The sequence below is a fragment of the Octopus bimaculoides genome, chromosome 4, assembly GCF_001194135.2.
Source record: "Octopus bimaculoides isolate UCB-OBI-ISO-001 chromosome 4, ASM119413v2, whole genome shotgun sequence".
NCBI classification, from domain to species: domain Eukaryota; kingdom Metazoa; phylum Mollusca; class Cephalopoda; order Octopoda; family Octopodidae; genus Octopus; species Octopus bimaculoides.
Window position 1 is genome coordinate 144632871 of NC_068984.1, and position 6247 is coordinate 144639117.

The following is a 6247-nucleotide window of genomic DNA, read 5'->3' on the forward strand; positions in this document are numbered from 1 at the left end:
GTGCGTTGGCACTTATCAAACTGGTCACAGGTTGAAAGTCTACTTGCAGGCTTTCGACCTGTGACTAGTTCGATAAGTGCCAACGCACAAAACTCTCGGCTCTTGAGTCACTCTGTTACTTCTGCTAAATATTAATAAAAACATACATATACTCATATTTTGAGCTCTATTTTGTCTGTTTGCATCAACACACACACACACACACACATTGTTGTGTTTCGGGACGGTCATTTTTTTTTATTTTCCAAATAAACACACGCACTATATATTCGTTCTTCACGCGTTTATTACTGTTATTATTGTAACTCATGTCCATTGTCCGGCTCTTTCTCTGCTTATTCCATTCTGGAATGCACGAAGACGGAAAGTGTCTCTGAGGAGGTCACAGATGTGTGACGAAAGATTTCCGGACAACGGACATGAGTTAGAATAGGAACAGTTATAAACGAGTGAAGAACGAATATATATAGTGCGTGTGTTTATTTGACAAAAAGAAAAATGACCGTCCCGAAATACAACAATATCTGTTTCAACGCACTATTTCACATCAGGAATCATGTAATATATCTTTATATAACACATATATATATTTCGGACATGTACATGCCAGGCATGAGTATCGAAACTAGATCATTTACAACCATTCGAAAACACACAAGATATATGATGTCAAAATTTTCGTTGCACCAATTAGAATCTCCCTGACACGATTCCACTGCATATATTTTTATATCTCTTTATATATCCCTCATATTGCAGAATAACTATTCTAGTCATTTAATAATACACAGAGCGATTAAGTTCTCTTTAAATTTACTTAATGAAGTGCCTACATTTTTCGTCCTTTCACTCAGTGAGTGGGTTGCAGTCGTACGGCGAAAATGATTATGCATGAAATTATAAACTTTGAAGTGAATTTCATTTTGTGTGTTATTAAGTGGCTTTTCCACGCTGTACTTGCTTGTTTGAAATCATGCATGGTCTCGGATTGAGTTACTCACTAGACTCATTGAACCCTGTGTGTGTGTGTGTGTGTGTACAGATGATCGGATTGCCTATGTTCAGGGCACTGCAGGAAGGCCCCTGTGTGTTCTCCATCAACCACGGTTTGAGCTTCAGATCATACTTGGTTTGATGAGCTTACTCTGTCACACTGGTTCAACATGGCTGGCAGAGGAATGCAGTCTGCCTTACTCTTACCCAGGAGTAGTTAAGTCGATTATATTGATCCCAGTGCTCAACTGGTCCTTATTTTATCGACCCCGAAAGGGATGAAAGGCAAAGTTGGCCTCGGCAGAATTTGAACTCAGAACAAGGACAGATGAATTATCTCTGAGCACTTCACCTGGCCAGGTCGCCATCACCCCTCTCTATCTATCTATCTATCTATCTATCTATATATATATATATGAAGATAGATAGATAGATAGATAGATGCACACACACATAACTTTATTTAAATGCTGGATTAATCATCAATCATCTTAATACGATGAAATCGTTAATCTCTGCATTTGAACTAAGTTCTATAGACTGCATGGCAAACACATACCTACGCAAACACTCTCTCACCCATACAGAAGATATTTACAATTTTTTACACATGGTATTTCTCACAAAAATTGGCTGTGGTTTTCGTGATTCCCATCCAACATTAGATCTGAAGAAATCTTCAAGAAAGTCTGACCCTGTGTATCAAATTGAAAAGCTCTCAAAATATTTACATACATCATGAGGTGTATCTGTTTCTGAGCCTAAAACGAGATATCCATTAAATGCATGTACGCCTCTGTTTCCTTACATAGGCAAGCAAATAGAGAAATAGCTATTTAATTGCCTATATGTATTTTGGCAACAGGAAGGGCATTTAACTATAGTAAATCTGCTTCGGCAGATTCCCTCCGACCCTTGCAAACCATGGAAACGTGGATGTTAAAATGATGATGATGATATATGATCAAACCTATCTTGTTGTCCTAAATAAAGTTACACAGCTAACCATGTCAGGATTAAAGCGGGTACTTCTTTTTTTTTTTATCAAGTTGCTGTATGTCTTTTGTAAATTCCCAATCAAGTTAACTGGGTCACTACAGACAAAAAATGTTTACCTGACCAATGCAGTTTGCTGTCCTTCTTAATCACTCTGTCACTCATACCTGCCCACACCGTCTTCTGCACCTTAATTAGCAATCAGCTTTTACAGACAGCCACTTAAACTGTTGTTGTTGTTGCTGTCGTTTTCGTCGAGTAGAACTAATCAACTCTGTTTAGAAATATCTATTGATATGAAGATTGTTGATTAAACACTCACCAATAATCTTGACCTTCAGTTGTTGTTTAACCCTAGGTCAGTCCAGTCAGTCAGTTCATGACATCTAGCAGAACTATGATCAAAGGCAATCTAATTCAAATCCTCGTTGACATTGACTTTACCTCACATCCTTCTGAGGATCACCAATGAGATCTATTGTTGAGGTGTGTGTACATTTTTCAACGATTCATTCACCACTGATCCACAATAACATGGTATGCTGGTTGTGAACCATGTCGTACCTATCATGAGTTGATCTGTGATAACATAAATCAGCGATAAGGCAAAGATCCTGCTTGGCCCACACAGGCCCTGGCAACCATCTACAATGCTGAGGATAATTTGGGGTCTCAGAACAAACCCCCTGCTTCCCACAAGTTCTGTTATTCATTTATCATTGTTTCATTTAATGCTGTGTTCTTTTGGAACCAAACACCTGTGATAAATGATAGTAATTATTAGAAGGTTAAGGTGTTGGATTAGTATAATCTTTAGAGCAGGCATGGCCAACCATTTTCTAGAAAAGGGCCACACTACTAAAAAAATTCAAGGTAGTCTTTTATTAGGTATGCCATCCAGAAAGTTTCAGGGGCCACAAGCTGACCATAGCTGCCTTTAGAGGGTCAGCTCTTTATGTTTTGAGTTCAAATTCCAATGAAGTCAACTTTGCTTTTCATCTGTCCAGGATCAATGAAATAAAGTACCAGTCCAATACTGGGGTCAATATAATCAAGAAACTCCCTCCTTTCCAAAATTTCTGACCTTGTGCCAATGCTAGAGACAATTATTACAGGAGACGTTGTCTATTGTGATCACTTTGACTTAAACCCTTTCAATAACATTAAACAAAGACTTTGGGACCTTCTAATTTTGATAATAAGAACTAGTTAATAACATTATCTGTGGTTGTAATGTATGACTGCTATTTCTAGCGAATTGAGTGACCACTTGTTGGTTCAAAGTTTTTACCTGTTTCTCAGCCAGGTGCACAGAATCAGAACACATCAATGTCACATTGTGTATATCAGACATGGCACGATTCTTTCTGCTATGGGCACAAGGCCTGGATTTTGCAGGGAGGGGGACAGTCGATCACATCGACCCCAGTACTCAAATGGTACTTAATTTATCGACCCCGAAAAGATAAAAGGCAAAGCCGATCTCAGCGGAATTTGAACTCAGAACATAAAGACAGAAGAAATACCGCTAAGCATTTTGACTGGCATGGTAAAAATTCTGTCTGTTCGTTACCTTGTGTTTTCACTGCCTTGACACTAAATATATTCTTTTCTACTGTAAGCACAAGGCCCAAAATTTTGGGGGAGGGGGCCAGTCGATTAGATCGACCCTAGTACACAACTGGTGATTAATTTATCGACCCCGAAAGGATAAAAGGCCACGTCGACCTCAGCGTAATTTGAACTCAGAACATAGTGGCAGATGAAATATTGCTAAGCATTTCACCTGCTGTGCTAACGATTCTACCAGCTTCAGACACGGCACAATAGCTCGTTAGGAAGGTTTTCAATTGCAGTCCTTTAATTCCATCATTTCTCCAGCCATACGTTGTTTATACATGCTCACACACACCTGTCCCTCTCCAGCTCTATGGCTTTAGCCATTCACACACACGCACACGCACACACACACACACACACACACTGTCCGGCAATGGCTTAACTGGCTGAAACTTCAAAGTCACAGTCAGTAATATTCTAGTTAAAGAATAAAATATATATATCATCATCATCAGGCGTAGGTGTGGCTGTGTGGTAAGAAGCTTGCTTCCCAACCACATGGTTCTGGGTTCAGTCCCACTGTGTGACACCTTAAGCAAGTGCCGACCAGCACCTTGTGAGTGGGATTTGGTAGATGGAAACTGAAAAAAGCCTGTCTTATATGTATGTATATATTTGTATGTCTGTGTTTGTTCCCCCACCATCGCTTGACAACCGATGTTGGTGTGTTTATGTCCCCATAACTTAGCCAATAGAATAAGTACTAGGTTTATAAAGAATAAGTCCTGGGGTCTATTTGTTCGACTAAAGGCGGTGCTCCAGCATGGCTGCAGTCAAGTGACTGAAACAAGTAAAAGTATATATATATTTATCATATATATATATATATATATATATATATATATATATATATATATATATATATATATATATATATATTTATTAATTAGGATAGTTGACAACAAGGCAGATCCATTGTATTAAATTCTCTTTAGCTCTTCTCTTTAATTAAGCAGCTTAAACTGAATTAATTGGGTCCTATGTTTATCCTTCTGTCTGGAAGATTAGTGAATGTGCTTTAGCTTCAGAGATTAAGGCTTAAACTGTGGTCAATGTGCAATCATTCAGCACTGATAATACTATCAATGGTTGTTGTTGTTGCTACTACTACTACTAGTGATTTTGTCAGCTTGCTGCCTTACCACCACCACCACTACCACCACACTGTTGCTGCTGCTGTTGTTGCACTAATATAGCTGCTTATGCTGTTGGTTCAAATCTTGGCTTTGCATACAATGATTCTTTTGTATGAAGAGGTTGTTGTTAATGTTGTTTAGTCTCCAAGTCAGCCCTGATCAAAACCGACCCTTTAAACCAAAGATGTTCCATGATTGCTCCATCTTTTTTGATCATCATCATCATCATCGTTTTAACGTCAGCTTTCCCTGCTGGCATGGGTTGGACTGTTTGACTGAAGGCTGGCGAGCCAGAAGGCTGCACCAGGCTCCAACCTGATCTGGCAAAGTTTCTACAGCTGGATGCCATTCCTAATGCCAACCACTCCGAGAGTGTAGTGGGTGCTTTTTACGTCCCACCACCATGGGAGCCAGTCAGCTGACACTGGCACTGATCATGCTCGAATGGTGCTTTTATGTGCCACTGGCACGGGTGCCATTCAGGTGGTACTATCATTGGCCACGACAATAACTTCACTTGACTCAACAGGTCTTCGCAAGCGCAGTTTATTGCCCAATGATCGAAGGGTACCCTTAAATGGGCTGGTTATGCTGCACTGGCATAGGCCACAGTTACGGTCTCACTTGGACTGTCGGGTCTTCTCAAGCACAGCATATCTCCAGTAAATCCAAAATAGCATTTTCCAATGTATCTTTCTGCTTTTAAAGCAATACAGTATTATTTGAGGAAGATTTGGCTGCTATGTCTAGCATAGAGAGGTTCCCTCAATGTTGAGGTAGACAAATTTGTTGTTTAGCTTCGTTAGCTGTGATCAAAGTCGATTGGATGCAACCATGATCATCCCATCTATTTAGGCTTTGTGTATCTAGGACTACATAACCTAATGTCTGATTCTATTGTTAATGATGCTAGGTGTGATTTTGAGGGAGATTTGGCTGCTGTTTCTAATGAGTTCAATGATTTGGTAGAAATTTTCTTGTTGATGTGTTAGGGTTCCATTTCAGATGTTATGATTACAAAATTGATTGAAGAAAAGATTCTAAAATATTTTAATCTCTTAATCTGTTTTAATGCTTGGATTTAACAAAATACATGATTGATATCAGCACCTCTCTCTCTCTCTCTCAAAATATCTGGCAGTGTTGGCTATAGCCTAGTCACCCGTATTACGAACCAGGTGATACACGAAGGAGTCATACCCTATGACTGGTGTAGCAGCATCATAGTCAACTGCTACAAAGGTAAAGGGGACGCTTTAGATACAAATAATTACAGAAGCATCAAGCTGTTAGATCAGGTTATGAAAGTTACAGAGAGGGTCATAGCCCAACTAATTAGGGAGCGAATCAATTTAGATGAGATGCAGTTTGGGTTCGTGCCAGGTAAAAGCACTACTGATGCCTTATTTCTAGTGAGACAGTTGCAAGAGAAATACCTAGCTAAGGATAAACCTCTGTACCTGGCTTTCGTTGACATGGAGAAAGCCTTTGACAGGGTCCCC

General features: G+C 39.4%; 1 protein-coding gene across 1 annotated transcript in view; it reads left to right on the top strand.

Annotated features, from left to right (window-relative positions):
* The window catches only part of LOC106881918 (very-long-chain (3R)-3-hydroxyacyl-CoA dehydratase 2), a 22157-nt gene that overhangs the window by 701 nt on the left and 15209 nt on the right, over nucleotides 1-6247 (top strand). The gene's annotated exons all lie outside the window — the stretch shown is intronic.